The sequence below is a fragment of the Lissotriton vulgaris genome, chromosome 10 (genome assembly GCF_964263255.1).
Source record: "Lissotriton vulgaris chromosome 10, aLisVul1.2, whole genome shotgun sequence".
Classification (NCBI taxonomy): domain Eukaryota; kingdom Metazoa; phylum Chordata; class Amphibia; order Caudata; family Salamandridae; genus Lissotriton; species Lissotriton vulgaris.
Genome location: NC_141698.1, coordinates 601,276,504 through 601,292,858, shown reverse-complemented (window position 1 = coordinate 601,292,858; position 16,355 = coordinate 601,276,504). Strand labels below are relative to the sequence as shown.

At 47.0% G+C, this 16,355-nt stretch overlaps 1 long non-coding RNA gene across 1 annotated transcript in view; it reads left to right on the top strand.

Moving 5' to 3' along the window:
- Positions 1-3,008: 3,008 nt before the first annotated feature.
- Positions 3,009-16,355, top strand: part of LOC147688569 (uncharacterized) — a 79,302-nt gene continuing 65,955 nt past the window's right edge. The window contains exon 1 of the long non-coding RNA XR_015300703.1: positions 3,009-3,205. This is a non-coding gene — a long non-coding RNA (uncharacterized LOC147688569). The remainder of the gene's footprint in view (positions 3,206-16,355) is intronic.

Below are 16,355 nucleotides of genomic sequence, written 5' to 3'. Positions count from 1 at the left end.
ACACAATCAACTGCTGATGAAAGATCTGCAAAGGCAAGATTAAGCAATTTATATTCAATCCCCTGTTTCTATAGTCCCCACTCCTGGGCAAGAACAATACTGTAGCTCTGAAATAATTGTGTTCGAATCTGCCATTCGTAGAGCCCGTTTAAGATAGTCCAGCCCCCTATTTTCACTAATAAGTGAAGTAGAAATATCGGGCAGTAACACACAAGATTCTTATGGTCCCCTTTTTTTTTTATAGATGTTGACTATATTTGACTCTGCCCAAGTTGCTATGTCAGCAGTCGCTGAGAACCAAAGTTAACAAAGGACCCTACTGGAGATGGGGCGACTCTGGACCAGATGAGGTAATATTATCACTCCCTGCATGCTATCTTTGGTTCTCTGTCTCCCTCTGGTACACGTCTCAGCCTCAAGGAGGCCAGAGGATCCTTGACTGGATCCATGCCAGCTGGATCCCCCTCGGCGTCAGTGACGCCCACTGGATCCATAGGCTGATCCATGTTGGCTCTGGTGCACAGCCCTTCTGGGTACCCACCTGCGACACCAGTGTCTGATCAGCCTCTCTGACGTCTACTTCGCCAATTGATGCCACAATATCTCTCCTCTCCGATGCCAAGGCATTGCCAAATTGATGCGAGTTGGCATAGTTGACGGTGCAGTTAATACCTTCCTCTTCCTTCGGAGGAGCTCCCTACTGCTCCTCCTTCAGGAGACCAGTGTTTTGTTGGAGATGAAATGGGGTTTCTTCAAACCATGATTGACACAGCTCACCCTCCTCTGGAGGCTGATTGGATGTCTGATCTGGGGAGTTTAGTGGCCTTGAGACTTCCCCTTCCTCAGGCTTGTTTTCTCCTCCCAGCCTTGCTACTGAGGCTAGCTTTGCTTTCGCTGAGCTTCTGAGGAGGGTAGCTGTGGTTCTGGACCTGCAGTTCCCTTCTGTGGAGGTGGACATTGACCCCTTAATTGAGGTGCTTCATCCGGGCCAAACGAGGATTGAGCCTGTGCTCCCCTTCAGTGAATATTGATATTTGATATTTTGATGGGCTGTTGGGCTAGACCCGTTTTGGAGGCCCTGGTAGACTTGTCCATAGCTCATAGGCACCGTCTTGCTCCAGGAGACCCGCCTGCCACCTCCTTTAATATAGGTTCTCTATAAAGTCATATTATGCTACCTCTCATGAGAGAGTGCATTTTTGCTTATGTTGCTGCGTTTTTCTTCTTGTCCTAGAGGGACCTTTACTTGTTTGTTACTTTGCAATGGTTAACCCTTCCTCCTTTGTGGGTTCTACGTTTAATAGTCCCAGAGGACTCACTGCTTTTTGAAAGTGTTTCACTTGACCACGAATGGTCTATGCCCATATTGTTGTTTCCACTGCTTTTCTAAAGCATTGATTGGTGCTCTCTACATGGCTTGTTAATATGGCAAGGAGCTTTGACTCAGTGGTATTGGCTATTGTCCTTGGCCTTCAGTTAATGGTCTGGCTACTATTGAAGAAGCTATGTTGCAATATGGTTCTTGAAATGTCTTTTCCAGCACCTGCTTCATCCTTCTGCCATGGCTGTCTTCCCATATTTGTTCACGGACTTCAGTTCCGTACCGGTTTTCCACAGTATTTGTGGTGGGATTTCTTCTTCCTCACCCACTTTCCTGACAGTCCCTCCTCCCCTCCACTCTCCCTCCTCCCCTCCCCTTCCCTCCTCCCCTCCCCTCCCCTTCCCTTCCTCCCTTCCTCCCTTCCTCCCTTCCTCCCTTCCTCCCTTCCTTCCTCCTCCCTCCTCCCTCCTCTCTCTCTCCCCTCTCTCTCTCCTCTCTCTCTCCTCTCTCTCTCCTCTCTCTCTCCTCTCTCTCTCCCCTCTCTCTCTCTCCTCTCTCTCTCTCCTCTCTCTCTCTCTCTCTCTCCTCTCTCTCTCTCCTCTCTCTCTCTCCTCTCTCTCTCTCCTCTCTCTCTCTCCTCTCTCTCTCTCCTCTCTCTCCTCTCTCCTCTATGGGGTTTATTAGTAGGATCAGTTCGCAGACCCTCCTCCGGGGAAGGTGACGAGAGCTCCGATTGGCGGTTGCTCCTTTAGCCTCATGGCCCCCAATCTCTGGAATACCTTTTGGAGTAACCAAGCTCTTTATACATTTTCAATCAATTGCTTGGGTATCTAGTTCAAAGGTAAGGAATCTGCAGCTAGATGTGTATCAGATGAATAAGATACTTATCTGGAAGAGACAGGATCTAGCTGCAGATCCACCCCCCCATCCTCCCCACTCCGCAAACTGCTTTAACTTTTTGTGTACCAGATGCCTTTCTGAGCACTGTTGTGCCTTTCATTGGGTAAAAAAAAAGGAAAAATTTACAAAAATGTTTTTTGGGCACAATGTTTCCATAGTAGTTTCTATAAGTGGTTCCGTGATTTTTTTTAATGTGGAAAACAAGTCACAGAATAAACTGACATCAGCATGTCAAGGGAGGACTTGTATGGACTCTGTCGTCTTCATATCTGGTGGACGATGTCGCTATGGAGGCGCTCAACGCCTTCTACCAACGCGTAATGGTACTGCTGTAGAAAATCTTTTGGATTCACTCTGGTGCCTGGGGATAATTCTGAGGTAAGGAATCTGTGGGTAGATCATGTCTCTACCAGATATGCTGTTACCAAAGGTAAGTAACTTATTAGTTTTGGGTGAAGAACTTGCAAGGTTAGAGTTTTGTGTAATTTTTAAAGCAGAGTGACAAAAGGGCAACTTAGTGTGTCTTGTGAGGTGAACCCACCTCATGGAATAATTAAAGTAAAGAGGGAAGAGGAAGGGAGAATCGTAGAAATGTGATTACTGATAAGCATTCTGAATGTTCACAGAATACGACATCTCTACTTCAGTATAAAAATATGCTTTGCCTGGATTAGACCTTATGGGTAGCTGCCATTGTACTTGATTTCTAAAAATGTTGTTGACTGGGAGGAAAAGGCGAACGGAGTCAATAGTAGTCTGTAGTAACGGTTACCTTTTTCTTGTTTTAAGTATTGGACAGCGTCAGTTGGTGTGTCTATCACGTGCTCTCCTTCGTAAGACCAAAATCCTGGTTCTAGATGAAGCAACAGCAGCTGTAGATCTGGAAACCGATGACCTAATCCAGTCAACCATCAGAGTTCAATTTGAAGAATGCACAGTAATCACGATAGCACATCGTCTCAATACGATTATGGATTATACAAGGTAATGTAGAAATAAAACGATATTTAAGTATTGAATTTTTTTATCGAGAAGATGAAGGAATTAAAGTGCATGCTTATCTATTCATTTAGTTACATAGTCGTTCTGATAGTCGGGGATTTAAACAGTAAATACTCTGATCAGCTATCACTCTAAAGATCTTAAAACCCCACACCACTAAGCATCCTAATCTTAAACAAATATTCCAAGTTGTATCTTGGTAACTGTCAACATCAGGATTTTTTTTTTTACCATGGCTAAAAAAAAGTGTATCAAGTTACCTTTCAGTAGGAATTCTGAGGATAAAAACATCCTGCTACAATTTTATTTTGCTTGGGTGCCATGCCAAGCCATCAATAACACACATTTTTTTCCAAAGGTAAAAGAAAGGGGTTATGTTTCTGTAACACAACTTCTCCATAATGGGAATTTTCACTAAATATATAAAGAATCTATATTGCATCACCCCCTCCCCCCGGTGGGATCCTGGAACACTTAACAGGAGATAATAAATGTATTAAAATCATATCTGAACAGTACCTTTGTAAATATAGTGTTATTGATCCTTTCAGAAATTCCTCACCTTATGAATATTCTCAGGACCTAAACTGAAGCTGAAATGTATTGCAGCAATGTATTCCAGTACCACCAGTTAGCACAATGCTGTCTTAGCCACTAATCTATATCGCCTCTTGACATAAAGACATGGTACATTGAGGTTCCACTCTGAACTGTAATCAGTTCGTTTTTTTCTGCAACCTGACATCACAAATCCAGAGCTTCTCTTATTTTCGCAATTCCTCCACCAATTTATCTTTGGTACATAATCTCTTCAGATGTAATGGTTCTATCCATGTAAGATATCCCACAAACTCCTTTTTTACCTCATCGCCATGCAAGTCACACAAAAGAGAACAATTTCAGGAAAGCTCTTCCCAACATAACAAATATCGAAGCTTAAAGAGCGGCCCTATTCTATCTTTAGGAAAATGTCCCATTCTCAGATGTTCAGCTTGTCAATGAAGCCATTATTTAACTTCGGATTGTTGTCTTCTGTTTGGCCTTTAAAAGGGGATGTGAAGGCTTTTGTGTTCCTCCGGCAACCTACCTCCATCAGCCAAACACATTGTCATCGTCTGTTGAATAATTCTTCCAGAAGAGTGATCACTTTATGAATATCTCCAGGTGCCAGACTGGATCAAGTAGCTTGTTTCCCAGCAAAAACATGTCACCCTCACTAGGACTGCCATACAACTTAAACCCCGTTTCTCATATCCAATCCTATGTTAATCTTATCGGGATGTGACAACAATAAAGCAACACAATGCACCAACTGGCGTGCTGGTATCCATTGGTTTTTCCGTGTTCCATCAGCATGGGTGTGGGACTTCCAGGGTGTTTCACCAATTACATTTGTCAGCTTTGGACACCGATTTGGTCGAATATATAACCTCTGATGATGAAGCTTCTGAAGAGTTTAAGTCCACAGGCAAAGAGCAGAAGGCCTATCCATTTTTGTCCAAGGCCCACACAAGCAAATCTAGGGGGTTCCCCTTCTTCAGATAATTCTCTTGACACCAAACAATCTCCCAGGAGGTTTTTTCCCCCCTATAACGGCAGAAAAGAAGAACATCCTTTTCTTCCTCAAGGAAGCTCTTCCACTCCTGAGACTGTTAAGATCCTTGATTAGTTTCCTCAATGCTAGTCTCTTTTTTGTCATCTGAGCCTATTCTGAATTTGAACAAAGTGAAGCTGGAATTTACAATGCGATCAACTGACCCTGCACACTTTTAAGCCTTCCAGCAGGCCATGCGTAATATTTTCCAGACAGCCCTGTTAACCTCTTGGCCACTTCACAAGGTTTGGTCCACTGTGCTGGTTTGCCAATTCCAGAGACTTAAACCCCAAAGCACTAAACTCTGAACATCTGCAAACTCTGGCCTGAGCCTCCCTTCCAGTGAGATCATTGACCTCTATGGCACCAACCCCCATGTGTTTGGGCTGCCTGTGATGTGATCACTGGTACTACCCTTGGAGATTTAATCTCTGCTTCCACCTTCAAAAACAATATATACTATCCAAGAGGCAAAAGAAAAGGTATGTGCTAGTTTTGCTGATGAGTCTCTTTTAGAGCACCCTCAAGGGCCCAAAGATTCACCCAGGTGGAGGTAGTTTTTGGTTCAGATGCTTTTACCATTCCTTACAGACTATGGTCACATAGAGGATGATGATTCAGAGCTGGATAAGCTTCCATCTTAAAACTCATAGTCTGACCTCTGCGTGGAATTAGAAAATGCATGCAGCCTCAACACATTCCCAGAAGGGGACATTACATGCCCATCTGAGTCTCCTCACAGGATGTCTCTTCTTTCATGTAGGTGGTAGGGAAAGCAGCAAAATCACTGGAACTAACCGTGGCCACAACATACGCAAAATCTAAAAGTTTAACTGGGATCCTACATCCTTCCTCTACCATCACAATTTCTGTAATCCTTCAACAAGGCACTATTGTGCCTGTACTTGGCTGCTTGGGAGAAACTGTTCCTGGACCTGGCAGTGCACTCCTTGACACATAGCTAGTTGATGAATATTTTCATCTTGTGATCCGAAATGTTCACGGTCTCATCCCTCTGTAGAAAACCACGTGCCTGATTTAGAGTCTGGTGGATAGGACCTTGCGTCACAAAAATGACCGCTTTATTACAAGTACATTATCGCCATTAGCACTTGTAATATGGCAGACGGAATATCTACCATGTTCGTGATAGATTATCCACCTGCCAAACTCTGAATCTGACCCCTGATGGTCAAGCTTTCCTCTGCAGAATTGACCCAAAATGCATTTTCTACAGCTCCTTCTGTCCGAGTTTAAGAGACTGGCTCTGTGTTGTGATAAGTCTTTACTTCCGACAGCCTTGCCCTTTGGAGTGTGAAAACCTTGTCTCTTGTGGGTCACTATTTTCACACCCTGTGGAAGCTGGCAAAACTGACCATCATCTGTTTATCTGACCACATAAAAAAAAATATTCTCCAATCCGGTTGAGTATGGTGTGTACCCTTCCAAAAAGATCCAGAAGTGCATCCTGAATTCCAAAGACACCTATGTTCAATCAATGGACATCGGTGTCTCATTATATTGCCCCACTTTGTTGTGTTCTATAGGTTTCTCTGGAGCTATCCTGGCAATCCTTATAAGCTAGTTCCTCGATGGCCAGCACCTATTCAGAGAGAAGACATACTCCTCTCTGGAACACTTAAGAAACAGCAGGAACGTGATGTGTTGGCTGGTCCTAGCCTCTTCTGTAAAATACTTCCAACTGGCGTATATAACGTTTTGAGGCTACTCTAGGACAAAGAGGTCTTTGCAGTGCCATCCTCCTCAGCCAATTTAATCACCTCCAACAAATGTACTGGACCTTTTTAGGCAGTGGTGGATCAAGAGGACACCGCCATCATCACAATCAGCTCCATTAACTATCTTCCTCCTACTCTGGTCCCTCAGCACCTCATTCACCTGCCGCCTCTGAGCCTCCAGTGGTGTACTTGTCTCCCATATGGATTCCTACCTAGAACTTCCCTGCCTCAACTTTAGAAAAAAGTTAGGAATGACTGAGTAAAAGTCATTTTGATTGGGCCAAGAGTGTTGCTCCCAGATCTCTGGAGCACTCGCAATGCAATTTGGATACCCCTTCCAGAGAAATGTCTGCCTCAGCAACAGGAGTGATTGCTGCACCCAGATGTTCACAACCTACACATCTGTTCATTGACATTGAATGGCGACATCTGCGCTTATTTGATTTGCCATTGGGGGAAACAGACTTAATGCTTGCAGTCAGACGTCTTTCAGCCATTTTATCTATTCCAGAGGCTGGGAAACATTTGTGGCCTGGTGTAGGGACTATGATCTCAATCCTCTGTAGGCAAAACCTTCTGATGTGTTATTTGTAGGCATTCAGGTTACAGTTAAAAATGTTTGTAAGCGATGCAAACTTCACTGAAGGAAAAAAATAAAATTCCAGTAGAATCTGGGAAACGTGATTTTGCTGCACATGTATTGCTTTGGCACTCCCTGATGTTAAACAGTGCAAGTGCAGTCCCTACCTTTAAGCACTTTTCTGTGATGGATGTTCCTGGGGATAATACCCACATGGGCCATGGTTCACTTCACATACATTCAGTTCACTGCATGTTACTGTGCAGATTGACAACTGAGCTCTGATCAGTTTATCATTCCAGGGCAGGCGGCACCTCCACGATGCCATGCTCCTTCACTTATAAAAAGAAGTGTTTCCCTTTCTGAAAGCTCCGGTATCAGGGTTGTGATAACCGAGATCACTGTGCCCACAAATTTGCTACATTCAATGTCCTCCCATTGAACACTGCAACCAACACTCCTGTTCGTTAGTTTAGAGGACATCAAATCTTTGAGGAGCAAACATATTACCATCTATGCACACCCTAAAAGACTTTCCCTAAACCCCACTGAAACTTTTCATAACTCCTCATTGGAGCCTTAACTTGATTCTGGTATTCCTCCGCACTCCTTTTGAGCCAATGCGCTTGTTCATTGCTGCTTTTAACTATCAAGGCAGTGTTCCTCATTGCGTTAACCTCTGCGTGTTGGGTAAGTGAGCTGCAGGTGCTGCGATTTCAGCCTTCGTACACCACCACCTTTCCAGACAAACTGGTGCTGAGGACCTGTGCCTCCTTTCTACTTGATGTGACATTGTTCTTTCACATAGGACCGTTAACCACAGTACCAGCTTTTTCTCGCCATCTCATGCTTTGAAAGAAGAGGAACTTCTTCAACTTGACACCAAGTAAGCCTTAAGCTTTTCAGTTGAATGCACAAGGACCTTTTGGGTTGGTGAACAGCTCTTCATGACTTTGCTTATACTAAAAGGGGAAAGGCGATACAGAAGAGGCCTCTATCAAGATGCATTGTGGTGTTTGTGTGTGTGTGTGTTTGTGTGTGTGTGTGTGTGTGTGTGTGTGTGTGTGTGTGTGTCTGTGTATAACATTGTGTTATGCCCTGCCCAAGAAGGGTTACATGTTCAAAGAGCCCCCTGATGACTTATGGGCTCATTCAATGAAAGCTGAGGCTGCCACCAAGGCATTAGTGGGGGTGTTACTTTGTTAAACACTGGACAGGCTGCAACATGGGTGTAAGTGCACACATTCACCAAGCACTACTGCCTTGACCGCCAGGTCTGTAGAGGGGGACATTTTACCCATTTGATACTGCTGGCCTTTTGGTTATATATTTTCTCTTCTGACCGTCCACCTATTGGTAAGTATTGATTGTATATATATATTCTTAAGGTGAGAGGTCTGTGGTTAGAAGTATCCATCAGAAGAAGGTTGCGGTCAGAAACCCTTTCAGAGGGCCACCTCCATGCAGGGGGCTACTGGGCCCAACTGTTGTGGTTAGGGAGACCAACTGGCATAGGTGCAAATTCAGGACGGTGAGTGTAAAAATTCAGGACAAAGGGCCAAAATTCAGGACAAAGGGTCAAAATTCAGGACAAAACTTCAGGACAAAAGTTAAGTTTTACAGACACGTCAGAGGTAGTCGCGCAATAGTATATAAGTAAGTAAATAGACAACTATCTAAGTACAAGTCAAAATAGGGTTATATTAGGTTGAGAAAATCATGCACTACATGGTTTTTCAGTATGGCCTCAGCTTGCTGCCTTAGACAATTCAAAATTCGCATCTCGCTCCAGCAGGTACATTAGTCACCAGTCCATGGTGAACCACACCTGAATATAAGTGAGGCCGCTTTTATTGTTGATTGAAAACTATTGGACATACAAGGAACTCTGCAGTGCCAGCCCCCAGTAACCCCCCCCCCCTTCCAGCCCCCCAGGGAAACACCCGATGCCCGGTCCGGCCAGTCCTACCTTGCTTCCACCCTTCAATGGTGCTCCTCATCTTCACATAGACTGTCTCTCATGTGCATTTAATTTCTCTTCTAGTGTTACTCATCCCAATTATGTGGGGCAGGTTGTCAAAGTGCGTTACATCACACACATTATATAGAGCCAATGACTCATATTAACGTGAAAGTCATTGTATGGGAAATGTTACTTAAGACAATGGGTGCTACAAGGTGTAATCATTCTTTCATCCATTATTCAGTCTTTCACCATTCATTCTGTCCTTCCATCTATGTGCCCATTTATATCCAAACATATTCAACCATTTGTAAACCTATCCACTATATATCCTTCCATCCATCATTTCACTCATCCACCCTTTCACTCATCCATCCATTATTCATCTACCCACCCTTTCACCCCATCCATCCGTACAGTCATCCATCCACTTGTACCCATCCATTTATTCACTCATCCATCCATTTACCCATTCACCCATGCAGCCATTCATTCATCCATCCACCCAGTCACTTATCCTTCCACCCATTCACCCTTTCAGTCATTCATCCTCCCTTTCTCTCTCCATCCCCCTTTCACTTATTCATCCATCCATCCATCATCCACCCATCCCTCTACTCATCCATTCATTTATTCCATCGATCCTATTACTCATCCATCCTTTCACTCATCCATTCATCCGTTCTCTCATCCATCCACCCTTTCACTTCTTCACTCATCTATTCATCCTTTTGTCCATCTACCCCCTTTCACTCATCCATCCATTCACCCTTTCACTTATCAATTCAATCCATCCATCCTTTCACTCATCTATCCACCCATTCACTCGCCCATCATCTAAGCTTTCACTCATCCATCCTTTCATACGCCCATCCACCCTTTTACCCATCCATCTACCCTTCCACCCATCCATCTACCCTTCCACCCATACATCCATCTATTTACCTTTTCCCTCATCCATACCTCCACTCATCCATCCTTTCTTTTATCTTTCCATTCACCCTTTCATTCATCCAGTCATCCTTTCAGTCATCCATCCAGCCATTCACACATTCCTTCACTTATTTACTCACCTTTTCACATTATGAGCTGAGCCTTTGTCTGCAGAGTTGTAGACAGAAGAGGCCCATCGAGAACTTCACCTCGCTGTAGTTCCTAAAGCAAGGGGTGGTGGAGGGTTCACTATGCCACTGCACCTAGGCAGTCTGAAAACGTAGAAGTCATGAGTCATGCATGATGCACAGTGCCAGGATGTGAGGTGACTGACATGGTGTTGTTTCCAGGACTTTAAGTGGTTAAAAACTGGGGGGTCTCTTCAAAGGGGGTGTTCGGTGTAATTAATAATAATAATAATAATAATAAAACATTTGTAAAGCGCATGGCTGCACAGCTGTGTATCCCCGCGCTGATTGCTGAAAAAAACTCACAGAGAATCAAGAAGGGAATGGAATCACAGGTTTATTGAGGAAAGAGATGGGTTTTCAGTTTGGCTCTGAAAAGGGTTTCAGAAGGTTCCATTCTTAAATGAACCGGTAGGGCATTCCAATGTTTCACTCCAAGGTAGCGAAAGGAGCGGCCACCAATTTTTGCTCTGTGGACGCGGGGGAGTTTGAATAAAGACATTCCTGAGGACCTAAGGTCTCTGGTAGGGCGTAGTTTAAAACACCTAGGCTAAAAATCAGCGCTAGCATAGTGTTCCACCCGACTGGTATGTTGTTTGTCATTGCATCCAGATATATATATATAATACAGCAAGTATCATTACACCAACAAAAACCAGGACTATTGGCTTTGTCAATGGTTGTTAGTTGTTAAAATAAACAAGCAGCAACCATAGCTTTGTTGAATATAATATTGAAAATACTTCAGTTAAAAAATGAGACAGTGAAAGAACGATAACCCGTTCTTTTTAACTTATTTTATAGGCTTCTTTATATAAACTGTTTTCTAACGTTGCTGAAGTTGCAGCATTAGCATTTTACCATTTATTTTACAGAATTCCCTGGTGTACACTGAGGCAGGAGGCGGCCGCCACATGCTTTACCAGCCCAGACTGCCCCATTGTCACTCTGTATGTGGCAATCATCAGCCCCATACAGAATAACAATGGGCGGGAGGAGCTGCTCTTGTGCTCCAGGAGGAGCGCGAGGCGCCCCATCAGGAAGGTGAGACCTCTCTCAGGGGAGCAGTGCTGCTCCCTGTGATGGCCAAAATTATGGACAAAAGGCGTCCGTAAAAGATATCCTCACAGACAACGGACGTGAGGTCCAAATTACGGACTGTCTGTGAAATTTGCGGACGGTTGGTCACCCTAGTTGAGGTTGAAGCATTTTACTCCTGTTGTCCTTGTCCCCGACCTACTATGGCTTCTGAGCAACTGGGCCAAGTACCACTACTGCACTTGACTATCAGTGGCAGCTGTTGACGAGCAGTCAAAGGCTCCCTCAGGTGGGGAATTGTAGATACAGATCTGAAAAACACGTAGTGATAGATTCCTTACCTTCGAATAACCCCCTGGCGTCAGCCTAGATCTGGAAAGTTTTTGTCGCAGTACCCCTGCGCATCGGTAGGCGTCATTGGCACCGAGATGCCGTAGCTGGAGCTACTTAGACACGCCCACGCGCACTGACGTCCGTACTTTCTTTTTCCACTCCAGCAAGCGCAGATCCGGGAAGAGAAAGTACCCCCAGTCACTTTTTGACTGAGTTTTTTCGAGGCCTTTTTGTCTCAATTCTTTCGAGTCGATCGACTCCTGTTGTTGTAGGGATGCTCGGCTTCAAGATCTGCGGGGACTGTCCCAGCATGATGTTGAAGGACCCGCACCGCGTGTGTCTCTACTGCCTTGGGTGTGACCACGACTCCAAGTCGTGCCCCGACTGCCGGACTATGGCACCAAGGACTTTGGGGAAGGGGTCCCGAAAGTTGCCAGAAGTCCGGCAGTCTACTCCGCGCGGCTCTAGGTCCCGGTCCCGAGGGAGGTCGAGGTACTGGTCACAGAGACGTTGCCATCGTTCGTCTGGATCGAAGTCTTTGCACTCTCGCTCACTAAGTCGAAGCATTCCAAAAATAAGTCAAAGAAGTGTCGTCCCGCCTCACCCATCACAGCTAAGGGTGCGGGTGGTGCCACACCTGTGGCTGGGGCGGAGCCTGCAACGTCGCTGCTTGCCTACCCACCCTTCCCAGGACCGTCGGCGACGACTGCTCAGGTGCAAGAATGTCTTGCTGCCATGGCCTGACTCTTTAAGCCGTCTTGCCCCGCTGGTGTGCCTTTGGGCCCCGTGGGTCTGACTAGGGGGCCTTTTCTTCCATCGCCGCCGGCTTCGGCGCCGCCACCGGCTTCGGCGTCGCAGAAACCCCTTGGATCCTGGCTCGGATCCCTGGCAACACCAGTTGACCTCATGCCACCTCCACCGGTGTTGACCCCCTCCTCCGGCACCAACTCCGACATCGTCCGGTGCTACCGCTGACGTCGACTCAGATTTCAGCCCCAGCCGGACACGGCGCCAGAATGGTGTCACTCGACTCAGATTCCGACGCAGATGGGGCCTTTATACCCCTATGTCCGTCCTCCTTATTTTCAGCCTGTTTCACAGACTTCGGAGGAAGGGGAGGACTGGGAGGGGTCTGAGGACCCTATCACACAACAGTGTGGTTATGATCCGGACTGGGCACAGGATTTGGGGGATGCCAGTGGTCTTGACACCTCACCTGACTTTGGCATGCTGTCTCCTCCTTCCGTGGCTCCAGTGGAGGGAGCAAGTTACGCAGTGGTGTTGCTTACGACGACCGAGGCCCTCCACCTCCAACTCCCTACAGTAGCCGTCAGGACTAACCTGACAGAAGTGCTTCAGCCGGTGGCTACCTCTGCGGAGCCACTACTGCCTTTCAATGAGCCAATCCTGGCCTGGCCTGGCATGGCCTGACGCCATTGCCCGGCTCCTTGCTACCCCCTCTTTCTCTCCCAACACCCCTCTCCTGAGAGCTTGGTTGTCCAAGCCACTGCCTCCCAGAGCGCGTGCCCTTCCGCCCCTCCGGATAGGGAATCAAAGAAGCTGGAGCAGCTTGGAAAGAAGCTGTTTTCATCTGCCAGCTTAGGGCTGCGGTCGGTGAATACTTGCATGCCTCTTGGGCCGTTATTCCCATTCTGTGTTGGTCACGGTTGCACAAGTGCTGCCTAACTTTCTAGAGGAGGCCCAGACAGTACTCTCCGAAATATTGCAGCTGGGAGAGACGTAGCTAAGTTAACCATTTGTTTTGGGGTTGAAACAGCCGACTCGCTGGGCAGGGTGATTTCCACAGCGGTGACGCTTCGGCGCCACGCCCGGCTGAGGACAGCTTGCTTCTCAAGGGATGTCCAGAACACACTCATGGACATGCCCTTAATTCGCCTCTTTGGCAATAAGGCAGATAGTGTGTTGGAGCTCTTAAAGGACTACCGGGCTACGGCCAAGTCCTTGGGCCTGTTGGCCACTTGGCCTCCTCCACCTTCTGCTTTTCGCTCCTTTCGAGGCCATGGATGGGGTGCACCAACACGTTCGTTCCGGAGCTACAGGCCTGTGCAGTAATAACTTCAGCGCGGACGTGGGAACCGTCAAGGCGGTTCTGGGGGCCAGCGGGCAGGTCAGTCCCCAGGTCAGTCCCCTTCCACCGCAGCATCCACTGCAAAGCCTTCCTAGTCTGGACTTTCAAGCCCATCAAACGCCAGTGAACGGCAGAATTCGCCATCATCACCGTTTTTCAGCTTGATCCATCAGCTGAAAAACGGTGATGGATCAAGCCCTGATCTTTGGACTGGGTAAGAGTGGTCTGCTTAATTCAGACACTCTGTTCATCACCACCCCCTTTTCTGAATCATTTTTGTCCACCATAAGCGTGGAAGGGTATACTCAGATGTGAGTCCCTAGCTCATTGCACCATCAGGATTCAAGCAAGCCGGGCCGAAGACGGCTGAAATGCCAGAAACCGGTCGCCGGTAGCTTGTTTCCTTCCCAGTAAAAGAATTGGCTTAGTAGTTTGGTCTGCCCTGTTCCCATGATGCACTGGGCCAGGGTCAGACTAATTTGCATTTAGCCAAGTTCTGAACTGGGATGGTGCAGTGAGCTGAAAAACGGTGATGGATCAAGCCCTGATCTTTGGACTGGGTAAGAGTGGTCTGCTTAATTCAGACACTCTGTTCATCACCACCCCCTTTTCTGAATCATCATCTCCCCCACTGGCGCAGCTTAACTTCGGACAAATGGGTGCTGCAAATTGTCCGAAGGGGCTACTCCCTCCCCTTCGTGACTACCCCTCCAGCCATGCCACCTCAGTACCACTGCATGTCGGTGGACCATCTTGCGCTTCTTCAGCAGGAAGTCACAGCCCTACTGGCTAAGGGGGCCATCGAGCGCATTCCTGGGCCAGAAGTAGGTTGTGGTTGTTATTCCCACTACTTTCGGGTCCCCAAGAAGGACAAGGGCCTGCGTCCTATATTGTACCTCAGGAACATCAACTGCTTCCTACGAAAGGACAAGTTCAAGATGTTGACACAAGCTCAGGTCTCGTCTGCCCTCGACCCTGGAAACTGGATGGTAGCGTTGGACTTGCAGGACTCATATTTCCTCTGGCGTTACGCAAGCACTTTCAGTTTACTACTTCTTAATCTCAGAGGGTACTGCGCGCCAACTGCAGTGGTGGCTAACAAACCAAGATTGGGTCAGAGGTGGATCCCTCTCCCTTCCCCAACCAGATCTGACGTGGTGACGGATGTGTCACTCCTGGCAGGGGGCGGCCACCTGGGAGAGGTGGAGATCAGAGGCATCTGGTCTCCGTCGGAGTCCAGTCTCCATATCAAACTTTTGGAGCTCTGAGTGATCAGACTGTGTAGGAAAGTAGGATCTGCTTTCATGGTGACCCCCACTTTTTGCTGTATTCATTATGTTTTCCTGACTAGTCTGACAGATATCCTGCTAATCAGGACCCCAGTCTCTGTGCTTCTTCCCTAAATTTGTCGTGGTGAGTACTTGGTTACACTCCAGATTGGCTATTGGTGTACCCTGAAAAGTTCCTAATATATTGTACTAAGGTACCCAGGGCATAGATACACCAGGGGTCTTTCATGGGCTGCAGCATGTATTATGCCACCCATGAGAGACCACTCAAATTGTGACTACAGGCCTGCCATTGCAGCCTGTGTAGGCTGGTGCTAGCACCACTTATGACAAATATAAATTTTCTTATATCTGAGGTCACTACACTTAAAACCTATTAGTCACACCAAAGGCAGGTCTTTCAATCCTGAAGGCAGGGTGCGCAGTTCCAAGTGTGAGGGTGCCCCTACATAAGCAGAGCACTTCTACCACCTTCGGAGTCCAATCTCTCGGGATGTAAGTGCATCAGCCATTATTAAATATAGAGTGGCCATACATCACTATGTGATGACTATCTCCAAACAGACTGTAACGAGCCCGGTCATGTTTGATATCAAACATGTTGGAATCATACACCCACACTGTAAACAGTGTAGGAGGTATGATTCCATGCACTGTAAAGCTCCTCCGGGAGACCCTCAATGCTCCCGGTCCCGGTCTTCCAGAACCTGACAGCAAGATAGGGCTGCTACTGACCTGCGCCAGGTTTCTGCCCTCCTCCTGCTGAGCCAAACTCGAGCAGGGAAAGGCAGAACAAAAAGTATTCTGTCACAGGGAGGTGTGACCACCTCCCAGACAGGATTTTGTGTTTTAGGACAGGGTGGGGGCACTTGCCAGCGTCACTGAGACTGCTTGAATGGCACACAAGGTGCCCTCCTTGCATACTCCAGTTCAAACCAGCTCAGGGAGCCGTTGGCTCCCGCTCTGGCGCGAAACTGGACAAAGGACATGGGAGTATCCTCTCCACTGTCCAGTCCTTCCTCTGGGAGGGACCCCTGAATTGTCCCACCCCATTTCTAAGGGTACTTAAGGGCTTACCTGTGAGTGGGTCCCTAGATTCATTGTGGGACAAGATTAAGATCACATACCACTTCAACTTCGCCCATCTGGACATTCTGGACTTCGCTTTGGGAACCGAGACTACACTGGGGAAGATTCCTACTGCCCCTGGTCTCATTGTCCTTCTGGTCTTCTGCAACGTTTGTGCCCGTGCTCCATACAGGTTCTTGACCAGGCCTGTGGATATTTACAACGCCCAAAGGAATCTCCCATGGAGTGACAGAGTCACTCCCGAGCATCTGCAGGCACTGCAATGCAGCTGATTGGTCTGCTGATCCTAGGTTTCCA